At 46.3% G+C, this 21,641-nt stretch overlaps 1 protein-coding gene and 1 long non-coding RNA gene across 4 annotated transcripts in view; one reads left to right on the top strand and one right to left on the bottom strand.

Moving 5' to 3' along the window:
• Positions 1-188: 188 nt before the first annotated feature.
• On the bottom strand, positions 189-2,284 carry LOC144263887 (uncharacterized). The gene is made up of 2 exons (XR_013345865.1): positions 1,738-2,284; positions 189-804 (listed from the first exon to the last, which is right to left on the bottom strand). It is a non-coding gene; the product is annotated as an uncharacterized LOC144263887 (long non-coding RNA).
• A 1,099-nt stretch (positions 2,285-3,383) lies between these two features.
• Positions 3,384-21,641, top strand: part of CYFIP1 (cytoplasmic FMR1 interacting protein 1) — a 129,504-nt gene continuing 111,246 nt past the window's right edge. Inside the window, exon 1 of one of the 3 annotated variants that reach the window (XM_077814928.1) lies at positions 3,384-3,607. The gene's annotated coding sequence lies outside the window, so the exon portion shown is untranslated. Of the gene's footprint in view, positions 3,612-3,779; positions 3,869-21,641 lie in introns of those variants that run through there. The other 2 variants (XM_077814920.1, XM_077814939.1) reach the window with 2 other exon arrangements.

Below are 21,641 nucleotides of genomic sequence, written 5' to 3'. Positions count from 1 at the left end.
GGCGCGGTGCACATCAGAGAAGTTTTGAAAACCAGTTTCATGACTGGCCAGGCTACGGTGTGAAAGTTCTCTTTGTTTCTCCTTGATGAAAACCCCCGCCCCTTGGTTCACTCTACTTCCCTGTAAGCTAACCACTCTCCCCTCCCTGCTTCGATCACTGCTTGCAGAGTCAATAAAGTCATTGTTGCTTCAAATTCATGCATTCTTTATTCATTCATCACACAAAAAGGGGGATAACTGCCAAGGTAGCCTGGAAGGGGTGGGGGAAGAGGGAAGGACAAGGCCACACTGCATGTTAAAACTTATTGAATGCCAGCTTTCTGTTGCTTGGGCAGTCCTCTGGGGTGGAGTGGTTGTGTGCCCAGAGGCCCCCCCACCGCGTTCTTGAGTGTCTGGGTGAGGAGGCTATGGAACTTGGGGAGGAGGGCAGTTGGTTACACAGGGGCTGTAGCGGCGGTTTGTGCTCATGCTGCCTTTCCTGCACCTCAACCATACACCGGAGCATATCAGTCTGATTCTCCAATAGTCTCAGCATTGACTCCTGCCTTCTGTCAGTAAGCTGACGCCACCTATCATCTTCAACCCACCACTTATTATCTTCAACCCACCACTTGTCCTCACATTCATATTGTGCTTTCCTGGACTCTAACATTGTCTGCCTCCACCCATTCTGCTGGGCTCTTTCAGTGTGGGAGGACTACATGAGCTCAGAGAACATTTCATCACGAGTGCATTTTTTTCGCCTTCTAATCTTCACTAGCCTCTGGGAAGGAGATGATAGTGTGAGCGTTGAAACATTTGCAGCTGCGGAAGGAAAAAAAAGGGAGAGTAGCAGTTAAAAAGACACATTTTAGAGAACAATGGGTACACTCTTTCAGAGTAAACCTTGCTGTTAACATTACATAGCACGTGTGCATTTGGTACAAGGTTGCATTTTGCCTCTTATATTGAGGGTCTGCCGGTTTGGTGTGAGAGATCACACACGCAGGGCCGGCAGGCAATAGAATTTGGCTTCCAGGCAGCCATGGTAAGCCACAGTCTTTTGGCTTCTTTAACCTTCATAACATGTGGGAATGGTTTCAAACAGCAGCGCCCTCATTTCCCATACCAAACAGCTATCAGGTTGGCCATTTAAAATGGGTAGGCAATTTAAAAGGAGGGGCTGCGGTTTTCAGGTTAACGTGCAGCACAAACCCCACTAACCCGCCCCTCCCCCACACCCAATTGTTTGGAATGATCGTTTCACCCCTCCCCCCACCGTGTTGCTAACAGCGGGGAAGATTTCTGTTGAGCAACAGGCAAACAGCCCAGCAGGAACAGCCACCTCTGAATGTCCCCTTAATAAAATTACCCTGTTTCAACCAGGTGACCATGAATGATATCACTCTCCCGAGGATAACACAGAGAGATAAAGAATGGATGTTGCTTGAATGCCAGCAAACACCGGGACCATACGCTGCCAAGCTTTGTTATGCAATGACTTCAGACTACGTGCTACTGGCCTGACGTGGTAAAGTGTCCTACCATGGAGGACGGAATAAGGCTGCCCTCCCCAGAAACCTTTTGCAAAGGCTTTGGGAGTACATCCAGGAGAGCTTTATGGAGATGTCCCTGGAGGATTTCCAATCCATCCCCAGACACGTTAACAGACTTTTCCAGCAGCTGTATGGGCCGCAAATTAATCATTAAACACACTTGCTTTTAAACCATGTATTATATTTACAAAGGTACACTCACCAGACGTCCCTTCTCTGCCTGGCGGGTCCGGGAGCCCACCTTGGGTGGGTTCGGGGAGTACTGGCTCCAGGTCCAGGGTGAGAAACAGTTCCTGGCTCTCGGGGAAAATGGTTTCTCCACTTGCTTGCTGTGAGCTATCTTCAGCCTCTTCCTCCTCCTCCTCCTCATCTTTCTCGTCCCCAAAATGCGCATCCCTGCTGTGTGATAATCCATTGATGGAGTCAAAGCACAGGGGTGGGGTAGTGGTGGCTGCACCCCCTAGAATGGCATGCAGCTCATCATAGAAGCAGCATGTCTGAGGCTCTGACCCCGAGCGGCCGTTTGCCTCTCTGTTTTTTTGGTAGGCTTGCCTGAGCTCCTTACGTTTCATGCGGCACTGCTGCGGGTCCCTGTTATAGCCTCTATCCCTCATGCCCTTGGAGATTTTTTCAATGTTTGGGCATTTCGTCTTTTGGAACGGAGTTCTGATAGCATGGATTCATCTCCCCATACAGTAATCAGATCCTGTACTTCCCGTTAGGTCCATGCTGGAGCTCTTTTGCGATTCTGGGACTCCGTCATGGTCACCTCTGCTGATGAGATCTGCACTCACCAGCAGCTTGCCACGCTGCCCAAACAGGAAATGAGATTCAAAAGTTCTCCAGCCTTTTCCTGTATACCTGGCCAGTGCATCTGAGTTAAGAGGACTGTCCAGAGTGGTCACAATGGAGCACTCTGGGATAGCTACTGGAGGCCAATACCCTTGAAGTGTGACCACACTACCCCAAATTCGACCCTGCAAGGTTGATTTCAGTGCTAATCCCCTCATCGGGGAGGAGTACAGAAATTGATTTTAAGAGCCCTTTAAGTCAAAGTAAATGGCTTCATCGTGTGGACGGGTGCAGGGTTAAATCGATCAAACGCTGCTAAATTCGACCTACACTCCTAGTGTAGACCAGGGCTGGGAGCGATCTCTCCCGTGGGCATAGAGCGGCTTACACCAGAGAGCTTGCAGCAGCACAGCTGCATCGGTACAGCTGAGCTGTGCCACTGTAAGATCCCTAGTGTAGCTACAGCCCTAGATTCCATTCCTCTATTACGGTTTAGATACTGATTATCTGCATTTCTAATATCAGAGGGGGAGCCGTGTTAGTCTGTAGCCACACAAACAAGGAAGAGTCCGCTGGCACCTTAAAGACGAACAGATTTATTTGGGCATAAGCTTTCGTGGGTAAAAAAACCACTTCTTCAGATGCATGGAGTAGGTTTTTTACCCACGAAAGCTTATGCCCAAATAAATCTGTTCGTCTTTAAGGTGCCACCGGACTCCTCCTTGTTTTTGCATTTCTAATAAGTCCCTCTGAGTGTATTACCATTAGTCCACATCAGTGGTATAGTAAGATCCCCATTTTTCGCACCGCCTCCTGCTCTCCCGCGGTGGGACTTTGGCGGGGGACTGTGACCCCGCTGCCCGGCCGGGAGCGCCCCTGCTGCAATCCAGCCCGCGGGCAGATCAATGCTGCCGCTCCGCCGCAGAGGCGGCCAGCCCCGGCTCCTGCGTGTCCGCCGGGGTAGGAGGAGCCCGGCTGCCCGCGGGGAGGCAGGGCCGGGAAGCTGCCGGGGGCAGCGGGAGGAGGAGGAGGAGCCGCTGGAGCGGCAGGAAGGGTGTTTCCCTGCGCGGCTCCCTGTTGGGCGAGTGACTCAGGCAGGAAACTCCAAGCCCACCGCGGCCCGGGGAGAGAAGCCGCCCCGGCAACAATAACCCGCGGCGGCGGGGAGCCGAGCCCCGGAGGGCCCCGAGCCCCCGGCAACACCCCGCCCCCCCGGCAACACCCCGCCCGAGCAGCTGGGGCGGCAGAGAAGCGGCGACCCCGAGAGTCTCCTGCTACAAGTGGGTGAGAGAAACTTCCCTTGTTCCCGCCCCTTGCCCCGCGCTGGGGCTGTGCCCTGCCCGCACGGAGCCCGCTGGGGCGCGCAGCAGGTCTGGGGGGGCTGCTCCTCTTCTCCCTCCCGCCCAGCCGCCCCCGGAGCCCAGCTTCCCCCGAGCTCCCGCTTGGCTGGCCCCGGAGGGTTTGTTCTGGGGCTGGGCCCATCTCTGGCCGCAGCCTTCGCCTGCTTCCCTCCCCGCCCAGCGACTCCCTGAGCGCTGCAAGTATGTACCTCCGTGCCGGGACTGGCTTGATTCTGTGTCTTGTGCAGCGCCCAGCACCATGCGAGGGCTAAACGAGGAACTCCCAACGAGGCGCGTGGGGGGGTGCTTTGCCCAGTCGGATGGCAAGTGGGAGTGGGGGGCGCATTGCCGCGGGGATGCAGAATTGAAGCTCTAGCACAGTTTATTTATAGTATGGTAGCATCCAAGGCAGTGGTTTTCAAACTTTTTTGTCTGGGGACCCAGTTGAAGAAAATTGTTGATGCCCGTGACTCAACAGCGCTGGGGATGAAGGGTTCAGGGTGTGGGAGGGAGCTCTGGGCTGGGGCAAGGGGTTGGGGTGCGGGAGGGGGTCAGAGCTCTGGGCTGGGGGTACAGGTTCTGGGGTGGGGCCAGGGATGAGGGGTTTGGGGTGCAGGAAGGGGTTCCAGGTTTGGGGGGGCTCAGGGCTGGGGCAGGGGATTGGGCATGGGGTTGGGGCACAGATTTACCTCTGGCGGCTCCCGGTCAGCAGCACAGCCGGGGTGCAGAGGCAGGCTTCCCGCCTGTCCTGGCACCGCGGACGCCACTGCGCCCTGGAAGCGGCCAGCAGCAAGTCCAGCTCCTAGGCGGAGGCACGTGACTCTCGCCCACAGGCACCCACCCCTCCCAGTTCCCGTTGGCCGGGAACTGGCCAATGGAAGAGCGGAGCCGACGCTCAGAGTGGGGGCAGTGCGTGGAGCCCCGTGGCCCCCCTGCCTAGAAGCTGCACGCATAGCTGGCTGCTTCTGGGGCGCAGCGCGGTGTCAAAACAGGTAGGCACTAGCCTGCCTTAGCTGGGCAGCACCACCCACAGGACTTTTAATGTCTCGGTCGGCGGTACTGACGAGAGTGACCCAGTGCCTGACATGCCGCGACCCAGTACTGGGTCATGACCCGAAGTTTGAAAAAGGCTGATCTAAGGGCCTCAGTCAGAATCAGGATCTTTTGTACGAAATGTATATCCTTGTGTCCCACCATTAAGGAAGTGAAGGAAAACAGGGATTTCCAATGACTTAACTGCATGCACTGCTAACCTCAACAAATTGAGGGTTATGGTTACTGCTCAATCTTGTTATCCTGAAATTATTGAATGCTTTAGTATGCACCATATTGTTGTTTATTAATTATACTGCAGTAGTGCCCAAAGTGCTCCAATCACATGCTTATGTACTGTGTAACTACGGTCCTTGCTAATAAACTGTATGTGAAGACAGGATAGAGGTAAAATAACAGAAGTAAGTACTATAGACTTGAGGGGAAATGATGAGCAATTTCAGGTCCCAATCCTGCAATTGGTAGCATTCAGGCCATTACAGGATCAGGGCTTGAATGTATATAAAAATACTTCTATTTTATTGCTTGAAGCAATTTAGTCTATTCTCACGTGTGTGTGTATGTTTTGTTTTTAATGCTTGTCCCCATATCTCAGGGGTGGGCAAACTATGGCCCGGGGGCCACATCCGGCCCTCCTGCCGGTTTAAACAGGCCCTCGAGCTCCTGCCGGGGAGCGGGGTTTGGGGCTTGCCCTGCTCCCATGCTCCAGCCAGGGAGCAGGGTCTGAGGTCACTCTGCGCGTGCATGCCAAGGTTCCCGGAAGCAGCAACATGTCCCCACTCTGGCTTGTACGCTTAGGGGCAGCCAGGGGGCTGTGCGTGTTGCTCCCACCCCAACTGCCACCCCCATAGCTCCCATTGGTCGGGAACTGTGGCTAATGGGAGCTGCGGGGGCATTGCCTGTGGACATGGCAGCATGAAGAGCCGCCTGGCCGCACCTCCACATAGGAGCTGGAGAGGGAACATGCTGCTGCTTCCAGGAGCTGCTTGAGGTAAGCGCCGCCCGGAGCCTGCACCCCTGACCCCCTCCCATGCCCCAACCCCCTGCCCCAGCCCTGATCCCTTTCCTGCACCCCAACCCCAATTTCGTGAGCATTCATTTCCCACCATACAATTTTTCATACCAAGATGTGGCCCTCGGGCCAAAAAGTTTGCCCACCCCTGCCATATCTAGTGCACACACTGGTTTGTCATTGAAACGTTGTTAGGCCTATACTGCTTGTGTTATATATACAGAGTATAATAGAAAATTAGATTAAAAATAAAAAACCTGTGAAGAATTACATAGATTTGCAGATGAAAGGGGGTAAAGGCCAATGTGTGTTTAAATAAAAATATTATCCAGAGCAAGACCTTTGAGGAAGTTGATTCTTCTCCAATTAATATAATGTTGCCTCTCTGTTGTAATGGAGAATATAAATAAATACGTCATCCACCGGAGGACATTGTGGTGATCTGACAACATTTAATCTATTTGCTCAGCATGACTTTCTGAACATTTAAATGGACTTAAATCTATTGAAAAGTTTTTCTAGTGGTGCAACAAGTCTGTCAACAGCCAGTATGTTTTAGTAAGACACATCGCCTTTGTTTTTAGCCCTGCAGTATTTGCTAATGGGTTTGAAAAGCATTCAGATATGTTGCACTTTATATCACGGAAGCATACTACAAGCAGTTCATGCTTTATGACATACAGTGAACCTGTCTTAAGAGACCACCCAGAGGGCCCAAAAAAAATTTTTTTTTTAAATGGATGCCGTGGCATTTAAATATAAGGCCAAACAAATTTTTACTAGAAGCCCTGGAAATACTTACAGTAATCATATAAGAAATGGAGTTGCCTATTGGAGTTTCTAGTCCTTGCTGCTGGTCTCGCTGTACACTAATATTTGTTTGCCATAATGTATAATTGTAATGAACTATATATTGAAAGGGTTTATCCATGTACCATTTTTAATTTGTGTACTTCTGAAATTGGAATTTGTAATAATACTTTGTTGAAACTTATTTGTGCTTTCTGGGCCATATTATTACATATGTTTAAAAATGGTCATGCTCAGATCGAATAGCTATGATTTGAACAGTTGTTTACTCCTTACATCAGCATTCCAACTCATGGACTAGTCCAACTCAAATTCTGCCACTTTTCAAAAGCTGTTTTGGCATCTAAACATGGTGTTACAGCTTGCCTCTTCTAAAATGATTCTTTAAAAAGTGTTATCCTGAGTAATTTGTCTGTGAAGTTTAACTGGTGTAAAAAGACTCATGTTGATGCAGTTCACAGGGAGTGGGATTTGTTTAAAAAATGCAAATTGTAGAATGTTGGGGTAGGGCAGAAGGATTTTGTGTTAATCTGATCAGGTTTTTTTTTCTAGTAAGAGAGAATTCTGACATGAATACTGCAAATTAAAGTTAAAAAAAATCTGCAATGTACAGAATGTAGCAGGAAGGTGGTTTATAAAAACCCCAAAATAAACTGAGGTTAAATAAGTTGCTGTAATGGGTGATATGATCGGACTTGTGGAGTCTTCTCTATTGTAATCTAAAAATACAAAGGTTCACAAAAATATAAACACTAAAAATAAAATAAAATGCAATTCAAGATAAAAACGGATATGTCAACAAAAAAGTACTGAGAACTATACTGAGAGTAACTAAGACCATGATCCTACCAGCTGTGCAGGTTAACCCCTGTGCCTGTGTAGAGCCCTGCTGACTTTATTATGATTTTCCACTATTTTCCCATGTAATTGTCTAAGGTTTGTTTGAAAATTTATATTTACTTTATTGAAATATGAGGATTTTATCTAAATATTATGTGACTGTACCTGTTAAGTTGGGCTAAACCATAACACTCTTTGAGTTGATTTTTTTAAAGGTTGCATGGGTAAAGTTAATTCTTGCATTTTCTGACTTTTGAGTGGTTGACTTTGCGACCTTATTGCCCTTTGAATGTAGTTATTTGCATGTAAGTTCCTAGGTTTTATTAAAGCAAACAGAAAAAAACAAAAGTTTCTTTATGTGGAACCATGCTGACCCTGTGCATGGATCATCATCAGGGTTTGAACCTAGGACCATGAGATCCATGGCACAAACCTTCACCACTGCATTTTTTATGTGGACCAGCCAGTAAAGGTCTGTGTGACACGCAATACGCATTGCCTTTGGCTTATATTGCTATTTGCAAAACAGCTAGGGAGTTGTGGGAATCGAGAGTCATGGGTTCTGTTCCTCACTCTGGAGGGGAGTAGGTTCTAGTGGTGACAGACAGCACAGCCAAGCACATAAATTTGGCACATTCTTTCAGAAAGAGTGGTTTATTGGACTTGGGTCTGCCATAATAGAGACTGGGTTCTATTTCCATCTCTGACTAGAACTTGTAGTCTCTTCCTGGCTTCCATTCCAGCATGACAGCCTCTGTGCCAAAATGGGTGGAGGTGGGAATGCTGCTACTAGGCCTGTGTCCGTATGCCATCTAAAGTTCAAATATGGTGGTGCCTGGGAGCGTGCGTAGTGCAGATAGTGGGCCAGTGAGCGTGGGAACATGCTCAGTGCAGATGGAATGTTGCTAGATTTTAGCAGCGAGTCTGTGACAAGCTTTACAGGGCATGTGCAAATTGTCATTTTCAGAGGCTTATGAATAGCCAGTGTCTGGGTGAATTTTCACAGCAACAGCAAAAGGCACCTCTCCGAATCCAGGGTTTAACACATTTCAAGCCCTTGTTCCATATAACACAGAAGATAAACATTTATGGTGTACGCCCATTCAGTGGATAACTTTGGGTATTGTTTGTGTATTGCCTCTGTCATTTAACTGTAGTCAAAGGTATCCTCTAAATTTTAAATAATTAACCAAATCACTCATTTTTTTTCCATACTGACACTACAGCTTAATTACTGCATGATGAAAAATTAGATTTCTGCCATCCTCCTATCTTTGTATTAACCTGGATTAAACATCTAGCGTCACTCAGGCTGAAGAACTGCTTTTACAACTTCCTGTAGATTAGGGCACGGAACCTGAAACACTAGTTCCTACCATGTTCAGGCACGACAAAGTATTGCAGTTAATTTGTGGTGGTCATATCTTACATTGTTTTACTAAACAAAAGTATTTTCCTAACACAAATCTAAAGATTTCCTCAATATCTATGGCTTCTCTATATGCTGTTTGCTCTTTTCCACTAATTTTACGTATCTGTCTGTCTATAAAAATTGAGTTTACAGAAATATTTGTAAATAGCAGAAAAGGTCATTTCTCCAGATAGCTCCATGTTTTAGGGAAGTCTGAACCGTGTAAACCTCAGCGTACTGGAAAAAGTGGGATTTTGAAACTGTTACACGCAGCTAACCAGTATGATCAAGCAGATTAAATTCTTTATAGTTTTGTTTCCTCTTTCTGGACATCCTTGGTGGTCCAGCATATTTGGGAGAGGGTTGTTTCTGCTTGGAGGCCCCCACCACCTTCAAAAAAGGATAGAGTTCATGTATCACTATCTATCATTTATCAAATTGCCTTTGTTGCTTATGTTTTGGGGACACTTGCTCTCTCCCTTCATTACAGGGGAGTATCTTTGGGGTGAGATTGCTTGTCTTAATTTTCTGTAAATGAACGGTTTTGGGGGTAGAAAATCTTCTTTACTCTTCCACATTCCTCAACTGCAGGCAGCCCAAGAGCAGCTTCCTCTTCCCCATTGCTTCTGGATTTGAGTTGCTTCATTCTTCCTGTCTGTTGCTGCCACCATGAGGGATCCCAGCTGGCCTCTTCTCTTATGTGATAATAGGGTTTGGAGCTGGAGAGATTTCCCCTCTCCCTGTGACATACTGAAACAGTTGAGATGAGCAAAGATGCTCAAGCTGGAGACCCCTCAGTATAGGAGTGGGCTGCTGGCAGGGCATGGTCTGTGAGAGATCCTCTGTTTTGGAAAGTCGCTTACCCAATTTATGTGCCAGATATGGATTTGTTAATCTTCCGGGCAAGCCCATAAAGCCCAGCTTTTCTCTTTCCTGCACTTCAGGAGCAACTGGACTGAGGGTTGGTATGATTATATTCATGGTTGGGGCAGTCCTTCTATACTATTGTGTGCATTTTAACCTAGGGGATAGATACCCAGGCCATAGGATGGACATCTATAGATATATATTTCTATAAATTCAGATAAATACAATTTCTGTTTGGAGGAGAGAAGGGTTTCCCTCTACAGGAAGAAGGTTATAAGAAAAATGTTTAATTACTTAAAAGAAAACATCTTTAATTACTTAAAAGAAGGAGTTAACAGTACATTAATAAAATTATCAAATGCTACTAAGTTGTGAGGAATTGTAAAGGAGGACAGGACAATAATATAAAGCAACCTTAAAGAGACAAGTGTGATCGTTACTTGGTTACCTGCACCTTTGACTCCTCCTGATTTCTGAGAGTTATTCTTTGAGTGCTTGAAGATGTCTGTTCCACTGTAGGTGGGTGCGCACCTCATGCACAGTTAGACAAAGAACTTTTTCCCTCAGTGATACCCACCAGGGTGGCTCAAGTGCTCATTGTCGCCACATGCTATTGCATGCTGGTATAAGAGGGCTTAGCGGCCCCTGATGCTCCTCGGTTCCTTCTTACCTCCAGTGAAGCGTGTCAGAGCGACTTCAGACTTGTGACAAGTACTTCCCTCAATCCTTGTATATTAGGGTGTTAGGCGTTGCTGCTTGTCTGAGCCCAGCCTGCCCCCTACCCAAGCCTACCTCCCTCCCTGCGTGGGGCTGGCATTGCCGCTCACCCCTTTGCACGTTCCTCCACATCCCACTTCTCTGACAAAAGTGCTAAAAAAGCACTTCTGCGAAAAAAAGTTGGGACGGCTGGAACAGGGCTTAAGAAAGGGACTGTCCTGGCCAAAACGGCATGCATGGTGATCCTATTGTTTATATATCCTGCTATTGTAAACATTTAGTTAGTTGTAGCTATTTTAGCTAGTTTTAGTGATTGTTTTTGTGTTAGGCCATCTTTCCCCATTTTTGTACTGGGGATCAGTACCAAAATGATTCCTTGCTTGCTAGGATTTGAGTCCTACCAGGCTTGCGCTAAGCATATGCTGGTTAGTGACCCACACCCAACATACTTAAAATGTCTAGGAGAATCCCACACTAGTGACAGATGTCACACATGTAAAGAATTCAAGCCCTGCTGAAAGAAAGAGTGGTGATGCTCAAATTCTTGCTTGTAGAGGCAGCCTTTTGTCTTCACTAGAGTCAGCACATGGGGAAAGCACCCTGAGCACATCAGCTTTGGTGTGGAGTGCTGCACCACAGATGTTTGTGGCTTCTGGGTCCCATTTGCTGGTATCAAAGAGAAGACTTAGGTCTGCTTCGCGTTTGGTACCTCGATCAAGTATATTGGTACCACTGCACAGTAGAGGCAGAGTCTCTGAAATGTTCGAGGGGACACTCTCCCTAGAGCATTCACTCCCCAGAAGGGATCACTGCCTCTGGAACTGTGCCAAGTCTGTTGAGGCCATTCCCTGAAAGACCTTTACGGAGTCATCAGTTGCTGCCGCTCCCAACCACTCTGGAGGCTTGTGCAGCCCCAAGAGACTTGCTTAGCCTCTCAGTACTGGTATTGCCAGCAGCACGGGAAGGTGTACAGCTGGTACCGATGCCTACGGTGTCTGGCTCACCGCATCAAGAGCCTGCAGGATCTTTACCCACCAGAAGGCCACAAAAACTGGTGCAATTGAGAGGCAAGCCGCAGATGATGTCCTTGGTTTTGCCATCTCCGGGGTCTGGCTGTCTCTCACCATTCTCAGCTGGTTCTGCCCTGTCGTTTTCAGAGGCATTGGGTTTGTCTTCATCAGATTCATAGGTGAGGTGGTCTATATCCCGTCCAGGATGGGAAACATACCTGCCTCAGCGTCTTGGGGACTATGGACCGTGTAGCAGTCTCAATGCTGGCTTCCGTCTAAGAGACAATGGTCCAGGCAAGGATGCATTGTAGTGGCCCATACCAGTGGCCGTTCTGGGCTCTATGGGGTGTTTGCCCTCCGGATAGGACTTTTCCTTACCCCATTTGCTCACTGTCCTGGAGAGCATACTGCTGCTGTCATCACCAAGAGCATCGCTCACAGGTACCCAGTACGGAGTCCAGTACTGTGAAGTCAGAAGCCACTCGGGCACCGTCTCTGCTGCAAGATACAGACCAACCACCACCTCAGATGCCTGCTGCATCCTCCTCCTTGTAACCAGATGAGGCTGTTGAGCAATCAAGTGTCTCACCACCACCAGAGGACTACAGAGCTCATCAAGACCTTTCCAAAAAAAAAAAAAAAAAAAAAGTGGCCTCTATACTTGACATTAAGGCAGAGGAGGTGTGAGAGTGCTCACAAGTTGGTAGACATCCTGGTATTGGCCACTCTGGCCAGGGTGGCTCTACCGATTCATGAAGCCATCATGGAGCCAGTCAAGGCCCTGTGGCTGACAATGTCCTCCTTGCCATGCACAGTGAAATGAGCTAAAAGGAGGTACTTTGCCCCTTTAAGGGGTATCAACATTTTTACTCCCCTCCCTCTCTTCTCTGGTGGTGGCAGCTGCCAATGAGTGTGAGAGGCAGGGACAACAAGCGTCCATGCCAAAAGGCAGACTCGGAGGGTAGATCTGTTTGGTGGCAAGCTTTATTCTTCAGGAAGCCTGCAGTTTAGGATTTCAAACCAACAGGCACTCCTGAGTCAATATGACTTTACCCTCTGGGAGACATTATACAATTTAAAGACAAGTTACCAGAGGACTGCAGACAAATGTTTGTGGTGATGGCTGAAGAGGGTAAGCTGGTCGCCAGGACAGCTTGTATAGCACAGACTTGGCTGCTTGAATAATGGTGTCAGGTATTGCTATGAAGAGGTGTTCGTGTTTGCAGTTGTCTGGGCTGCCCTTAGAGGTTCGACAGGCTATCCAGGACCTCCCTTTTGAAGGTCCCACCCTGTTTTTACACAAGACAGTTGACGATTCATCTTAAGGATACCCCAGCAACTAAAAGAAAACAGTTTCTTCACAGCAGCCATACAGGCACCAAGGATTACCTACCAGATCCCAAGATCCACCAAGGAAAAAGGGCAGGGAGGCAACCACCACCATCCTCCTCTTCAGCATCAGTGGGCTCATCCTGTCCAGCCGCTGTGTCCAAACAGGCATTTTGGTGGGTTTGTTGATGACAGTAGTACAGTTACTGTAGTTCCATGTGTTCCCCAGCATTTGTTTACCATTCTCCCATGCCACTTCCTGAGTGCTTGGGGCCATGTAACATCAGACTGCTGGGCCTTAAGCATCGTGAAACTGGGATATGCTCTCCAGTTCAGTTCTCACGCCCAATCCCCAAGCCTTCCTTCCTTCATCCCTCTTCAGGGACCATTCTCGTGAGATTGTCCTCCAACAGGAAGTCCAATCTCTTCTTCAGTTTGCCACTGTAGAGGAAATCCCATTGTGCTTCGGAAGGAATGGCTTCTATTCCCATTATTTCCTCATTTCCAAAACATAATGGGGTCTCAGGTCTATTTTAGATCTAAGAGGTTTGAACAAGTTCCTGAAGAAAATAAAATTCATCATGGTTACCCTATCTGTCCCTGGAACACGGGACTGTTACGGTGCCCTCGACTTAAAGGATGCTTACGTCCATGTTGTGATACACCACAACCATTGGAAGGTTCTCAGATTTGTGGTGAATGGGTTCCATTACCTGTTTGTGGTACTTTGATTCAGTCTTTCAGCCGCTCCTCGGGTGTTCACAAAATGCATGACCTTGGTGGCGGTGCATCTACAAAAATTAGGAGTCCATGTGTTCCTGTACCTGGATCACTCTTCGATTGGAGGTCGGTCTGAGGCCCAAGCGTTAGCCAGTGTATCGACAATCCGGTCCACTTTTGACAGTAGAACTTCTAGTAAATCAAGACAAATCAATCCTAAAAACGGTACAGAGAGTAGAGTTCATTAGGGCAGTCTTAAACCTTAGGCCTTACTATCTCAATCCAGGTTCGAAATATTATGGGACCTAGTACTGCAGTTTGAAAGCATACCCTTTCACCATGGCACGCAGCTGCCTCAGGCTTCTTGGTCACATGGCAGTGTGTACCTAGGTAGTCCATTATGCCAAGCTCCAGCTCAGAAGGCTGCAGGCATGGCTAGCTTAGGTGTATGTCCTAAGTTGTCTGTATTTGGACAGGATGGTTTGAGTGCCAGTGTTGGTTTTGTCATCTCTGGATTGGTGGATGAATCCTCTGAAAATTTGCATGGGGGTCCTCTTTGTTCCTCCACTACCACCCCTCACTCTAGTCACAGATGCATTGTTGCTGGATTGCGGAGCTCATCTGGGATCTCTGCAGACTCAAGATCTCGGGTCGTCTCAAGATCTAAAGATCCATACAGATGTCAGAGCGTCAACAGTGGTTCATTTCACCTGCTTGACCTCCCTCCCCCAAATAGTAGGAAAGAATTTATTAATTCTAACACACAGCTCTGTGACTATGTTTTACATAAACAGACAGGGAGGAGTGCAGTCGACCCAGCTATGCCAGGAGGCAATTTGCGTCTTGGACTTTTGTGTAAACAACTTGATTAATCTCACAGCTGCTTACCTTCCAGGGAAACAGAACATGGTAGCAGATCAGCTGAGCAGGTTGTTCTTCGATCACCACGAGTGGTCATTATGCCCAGATGGGGCCAAATCTATCTTCCAGCTCTGGGGGACTCCCCAAGTGGATCTGCTTGCAACAAAAGCCAACTGATGACATTTTCTGTTTTGTTCCTGGGGAGTTCTCTGCCCAGGCTTACCGACAGATGCCTTTCTCTCCTCTTGGAAGAATTCCCTTCTGTACGCCTTGACTCTAATCCCATTGCTACTCAGGGTTTTGTTCAAGGTCAGACAATATCAATGCTCACCTCATCCTTATAGCAGCAGCATTGCCTCATCAACACTGGTACTTGACCCCTACTAGCCTTGTCAATCAAGTTGCCACTCTCTCTCCCGTTGGATCTGGACATCATCTCCCAGGGCTAAGGTAGGCTGCTCCATCCCAATCTCTGAGCCCCCCGTCTGACAGCATGAATGCTTTATTGTTGACAGCATTTGAGAGATCTTGTTCAAAGGACATTCAAAAAGTGCTTTTGAATAACAGAAACCCCTTAGCTAGGAGTAGTTACTTGGGTAAGTGGAAGCACTTCTCCATTTGGTCCCATCAGAAAGGCGTATCTCTGGAGTGTGCACCCTTGAGCCTTGTACTGAACTAGCTCCTTTACCTAAAACAGAGTTTGTTCATTAGGTCTACTAGAGTGCATCTGGCAGTTGTTTCAGCCTTTCACATTTCGGTAGATGGTAGATCCTTTTTTTCCCCTAACCCCATCGTGACCAGATTCCTAAAGGGTTAGGTCAGGTTGTATCTTCATGTGCTCGATCTCATCCCTCCCTGGGATCTGAATGGGGTCCTAGCTAAATTGATGGGTCCACCCTTTGAACCACTTACATCTTGTTCTCTGCTGTACCTCTCCATGAAAGTAGCATTTCTGGTGGCCATTACCCTCGCTAGAAGGGTTGGAGAGTTAAAAGCCCTGCTATCAGACTTTCCCTATACGCTTTTCCATAGGGATAAGGTTTATCTCCATCTTCACCCAAATTTTTCTCTTGACCAGGCAATCTATTTGCTAACTTTCTTTCTGAAGCCTCATGCTCAGAGGAATGAGGAGAGGCTACATTCACTGGATCTCAGAATGGTCTCACTTTTTATCTGGACCGTATCAAGCGCTTCAGAGCTTCAACTCAGTTGTTCGTTGCAATTGTGGACAGAGGGAAAGGCAAATCAGTATCCATACAGAAGATTTCATCCCAGATCTCTCTGTGCATTCCTTTATACTACCATTTGGCTAATATAACCCCAGCAGCTGGAGGATTGGTGCATTCTAGTACAGCGCAGGCAACGTGTGCAACTTTCTTGGCGTAAGTACCTATCATAGACACCTGCAAAATGGCGACGGGTACTACCAAGGGAAAAAGTTCTCCAACAGTTGTGCACAAGGCACACACACATTTACAGTGGAATGGATGTCTGCAGCACATCTCGAAGAATAGCAGATACAGAAAGGTAGGTAACTGTCCTCCCCCCCCCCCCCCCTTCCTTCCAGGTCTCAAGCTGTCACCTCTCTCAATGTGGAATCATGTAATTCTTCCATTCTTAGACCAGGACTTGGGCTGCAGTCCCCGGTACTAACCATGATGAAGCTCAGCCTATCAGCCTTAGGTTCAGTACCTGCAGTTCTGTTCCCTCCGGGAGCTATTACCCGTGGCAATCCATTGACCAGACAGTCTTCTTAAAACAAGTGTTATTTATTTAGAACAAAAGAATTTCAGAGAAAACAGATCTTAAAACAATAAATAAGCTATACACATGTCTAGCTTACCAGGTGTCTGTCCATCTTCTTCTGTATGGGGATCTTTGGTCTAACCTTCCTGTTGAAGGTTAGACCAATTGCCCACTATTGAAAATTAAATTCACACCCTTCCCTAATCCGTATTAAAGTGCAGTAGCTATTCCTAAATATTCCTGAGGGTCCAAGGAAGTTTCTCTGTACAAAGGATAAGTTTTGTAGAACAGCACTACTACAGGTACACAGGATGCTAATGTACTATTTTCTCTGTTCTGAAGCAATGGCTGATAGGGGAGTAACGAAGTGCTACAATAGCCCGACCAGGGCCCAGAAAGTCCTGAAACTCCTTGAACCAGGCTCTCTGCTCATGTGTGTCTCAGGCATATCCTGGCAAGGGCTCTCTGGATGTATTGCTTGGGATTTTTGTTTTTATTTTATTGGGATTGGTTGGTTGGTTGTTCAATAAACTGGTAATTTAATTACTGAGGCTTGACTGTTGCAAGCATTTATCCCCAAAGAGCAACCCAGAAAAATCAGAGTACCATCATCCTGCTCTGATGAGGGCTTGATCTGATAGGTCTTTTTCCATCTCTAACTTTTATGATTCTGTTAAATATGTGTGTGGGTGTGTTTCTGCAGATAGCATCTGTTGGGTGGTTCAGTAAGGGATGGAAACTTAAAATGTGTGAACTGTATTAGATCTTTGCTCAAATTAGTCAGCTGCCTTCTGCAACAGCAAAAGATTCTCTTCCTGTCTTAAACTGTAAACTAGATGTGCTTTTATAAAGTCTTCATGAGCCAAAGCCTTCCCCAGTGACTTTAGGAAGGGAACTACTTACCTGAGTTTCTCAGATATATCATCTTGTCCCCGACATGGTATTGATGATACTAAAAAAAATAGCTTTCAGAGTAGCAGCCGTGTTGGTCTGTATCCGCAAAAAAGAACAGGAGGACTTGTGGCACCTTAGAGACTAACAAATTTATTACAGCATAAGCTTTCGTGAGCTACAGCTTATGCTCAAATAAATGTGTTAGTCTCTAAGGTGCCACAAGTCCTCCTTTTCTTTTTACTAAAAAAATAAAAAGACTAAACACATTAGCAATTAAAAGGATACTGTCAACTTAAAACTTCACTTTTTTGAATTTTTTTACCTGCTGTTGTTGATAATGACACTTAAGAGACTAGCCTCCCTCCCTCCCTTCCTTCCAGGATTGCCGTGCCAATCAGCTGTTTGGCGTGGGAAGCCTGGAAAGAAGTGGAGGGAGAAGTGGAGCGGCGGCGGCGCGCTCAGGGGAGGAGGCGGAGGTGAGCTGGAGTGGGGAGCGGTTCCTCTGCGCCCCCCACCCCAGCTCACCTCCGCTCCGCCTCCTCCCACAAGCACGCCGCAGTGGTGCGGCAAGCCTGGGAGGGAGGAGAGGCGGAGCTGTGGCGCACTCGTGGGAGGAGGCGGAGTGGAGGTGAGCTGGGGTGGGGGCGCAGCAAATAAGTGGGGGGGCGCAGAGGAACCGCTTGCGGTAACACAAATTCAGATATAACGAGGTAAAGCAGCCCCGCTCCCCGGAGCTCTGCTTTACCGCATTATATCCAAATTCACGTTATACCGGGGTAGAGGTGTAAAGTGCAAAAGTTAAACTGCATAAATGTTACACAGTGAGGCTCCAATCCTTCAAAGAAATCAGTGGGCTTACTCACAGTACATAAAGGTAAGCACGTGTGAGTCTTTCCAGGCTCTTGTCCTAAATATTTAATAACCTAAGACACTGTGCTTATGACACCACGAAAATATTTCTTCAGAACATTTCTGTCTTGACAGTGGTGTTCCCTGCTGCAAGCCTACAATTGATCTATGTTCTTCCTATAATCTCTTCATAATTTAAGGCTGTCTCTACTCTACAGACCTTATAGCAGCATAGCTGTATTACTGCAACTGTGCTGCTATAGGGTCTCCCGTGTAGCTGCTCTATGCCGACGGGAGAGAGCTCTCCTGTTGGCATAATTAAACCACCCCACAACGAGCAGTGATAGCTATGTCAGCAGGACAGCGTCTCCCGCTGACATAGCCTTTCCATACTGGTGCTTCTCTTGGTAAAACAACGTATTTTGGTCGGGGTGGGTTTTTTTTTTTTTTACACTCTTGACCAACTAAATTTTACAGACAAAAGTACTAGTGTAGACATTGTAACTAAGGCTATGTCTAAAAGGGTAATAAGGGCTTTTAGCTAGACTTTTGCATGCATTAAATAAGAACAAGGTAAGTATGATGAACCCAGTTTTTTTAAAATGTTATGTAAAATGCAGCAAATTGCAGTGATGTTATGCCGTTTTATTATGCCTATCAGACATTACCATAAATAGAGCCACTGACTAGGAACGTTCTCTGAGTCTATATCATATTTTTTTCGATAAAAGTAAAAGGACCAAAGATGACTACTTTCCCGTTAGCTTTCTCTGCTAAGGGCCTAGTTATGCTACTAGTATAATGCTGGCTGTATTGCTCATTTAGTGGAGTCCATGTTTTAACATATTCTCCCATGTAAACTAGCCATAAAAATATACGGCTAAGGGACATTGAAATAACCGTACAATGCTGTTCTATAACATATTATTAGAAGCATTTTGTCCATCTACACTAGTAATTTTTTAAAACCTGTTGGAAGTTAGATATTGCACTAACCATGCCAGACAACTGTGCTAGCAGCCCGCAGTTATACCTGTTTTGATGAGCCCCAAGCGCTACTAGCATGTTGATGTTAACTCCCCCAATTGGAGAATGTGTCAAACTGTCTCTGGGAATTTTAATGACTTTGCTGCTGGCCTAGTGCTGCATGGCCATGGCATAATTGTATAGTTTGAAATGAATGCTGACTGACTGCTCACAATGGAGAGAAAAATACAGCATATTGATTGTAAAACCAAGGGGACCAATTGGTATCCAGTAAAGGAGTCTTAATTTTAAATATGGCATTTTTATTTTAAAATAGAAAACAAATGCATTTCCCCTCCCTCCCCAGTGAATAAAAAAACATCTGAGTGGAATGCTGGGATCTGAACTCTGAAAAGACTGAGCGGGTCCAAAGAAATCACATGCACGTGACTGAGTAAGGGTAAACCCTGTCACTACAGCTTGGCTTTCAGAAACACCACTTCCTTTGTGGTGGTGGTGTTTTTTGTTTCAAGATTTTACAGAGTAGCACTGATGTTCCTTATGGCTGAGATTGATTCCGTTGTGTGCATCTAACGCTCATAGCTCAAGTGAAGTCTCATTTTTCTGATTTCGAGAAAAGGGCTGAGTAGGCTTGAGTTGGTGCTCTGGCTATTTTTAATTCTTGGAGATCTGGGTTCACATTCTGAGATGGATCACAAGAGAAAACTAACATTCATTTTCTCTGAATCCTCATTGGTGCACATGACAAAACCACTACAATATGTGGCATGTCTGTAGTAAAATGCACGTGGTGTTAAAATGGAAGAGAGAAAAGGCCAGAACAGAGTTTAACTGATACAGCTACACAGAGGCTTAGCCATAAATTGCCTCATTCTAGTTTAGTTGTTCCCATATCTTCTTGAGAGCCCTTTCACCTTACTCCCAATATTGGCTTTTGTCATATCCTGACACATGTTGCATATCTCTTTTCTCTCCCCCCCCACCATATTTTCTCCCAGTAGTCTCATCTTTTCTCTCTTCTTGGTCCTCTTAATCTCCCTTCTCTTTTCTCCTGCTGTGTGTCTCCCACAGCTGTCCCCACAATCTGCTGGGTCTGTTTCTTCCCTACTATTTCTGTTTGGGACTGTTCTTCTTTCTGCTTGCCTTGCTACCAGCCTGTTGCTATAGACCAGTGGTTTTCAACCTGTGATCCACAGACATCCGGGGCTCCGCAGACTGTTTAAGATTTCCAAAGAAGTCCACACCTCCTTTTGAAATTTGTAGGGATCCGCAAATGAAAAAAGGTTAAAACCTATTTCTGTAGATGCTTCAGTGAGCGATGCTGTATAGTACCACATAGGGGTGCTGCAGAGAACATAAGGGTGAAGCTGGTAAGTAATTTCCCAAGGGAAAACTGTGTGACCCTGTAGAGGTGGTCTGGTACCCCCTTTTGCTCCCCATAAATTGGGAACCTTTGCTGTAGCTAATGCAGTACAGAAACTGCTGTGCAATTGTACTTAGGACAGCTTTGACTACAAAGTATTATAGAATAGTAATCCTCACAATAGCACTTTCTGATAGAAAAGCATTCGTATTCCCATTTTACATACCGGGAAACTGAGGCACAGAGGTAATGATTTGTCCAGGGGTTGCAGTGGAGAGTTAGTGTGAGACTGGGATTGCCTTTCTGTGAAAATTTCTAAACTTGGTAGTAAGGGATCTATTGTAGCAAGGACCACTGAAATGAAGACATCTCCTAGCGGTGCTCTGAATAATATAGAATTATTTATATGAGAATTGGCTTCTGACCATATTGACTCTGGAGACAGCTGCTGACTTCAGAGTGGGTTGCATCCTTCCAAAACAGCTGAGAATTTCACTGTTACTGTGATTTATATTTTGGCACATAAAGCTATATAAGGAATGTTCAGGTTACACCTTTGGCTTATGCAAGATAAATCTTAATCTTTGTCTCTTTATATTTTCTGCAGTGTAAGCCTGTGGTGCATACATTCATTTTTAATTTTTAAATGGACATTTAACTTTTTTTTACTCAACTTATGATGACAACTATTCTAAATAAAACCAAACCTCTTATTCTCTGTCTACCAGAAAGTGCTTCCACCATGGACAAATTTACATTTTTTTAGAGGACTTTACATCCGGAAGGTGTTTTATAGAGTGTTTTATAGAGCTCACACATCCTTTACTGAAATGCAGCCATCCGTGGGGTGGAAAATAGCCGGTCAGCAGCTCGCCATAGTTCTAGATAGGAAGTGAAGAAGAATATTGTATGCAGTTGGAGCTGCAAGGAGTATGACAGACAGAGCTTAACACCATTACTGTTGCAACAAGTGTTGATTGGCTCTTTGGACCACAAGTGGTCAGTTACATAAGTTTGCCCCCTCAGCTAAGTGGCATCAGTTCTAGCAGCACAGTGGCCACCTAATACCGTGCTGGGTTATTGGCTCAGTACTGATTGGGGAGAAAAGAGCAGTACTGAATCGCTAACACCACTTCTGGGTCACTTAAATGGTCCCACCGAAATCGCTGACATTGCCTCGCCCTTAGAGCCCAAGGCAGTATGGCTGTTCCATGTGTTGCTAATAATAAAAATGTCAACAGATATGTGTGGTTAGTCTGGTAAAGATTTTTCTGTCCCAATACAAGTTTGAAAACAAATGGGGGTTTACTGGTATTGTTAACCACATTGTTTTCAGTAGTGTAACGCACACTCGCAAGAGGATATGCGGTTTTACCCACAGTATATAGAAAGCTGACTGACAGCCAGGTGAAGCATTTTTCATTAAAAATAAAAGTAATTGTGGTTGGGCACTCAGCACTTTATTTTGCGTGTCATTCTGGAGCTGCCAATTCCGCCCAGTATTT

Source organism: Eretmochelys imbricata, chromosome 1 (genome assembly GCF_965152235.1).
Source record: "Eretmochelys imbricata isolate rEreImb1 chromosome 1, rEreImb1.hap1, whole genome shotgun sequence".
NCBI classification, from domain to species: domain Eukaryota; kingdom Metazoa; phylum Chordata; order Testudines; family Cheloniidae; genus Eretmochelys; species Eretmochelys imbricata.
This window is presented reverse-complemented; position numbering and strand designations above follow the sequence as displayed.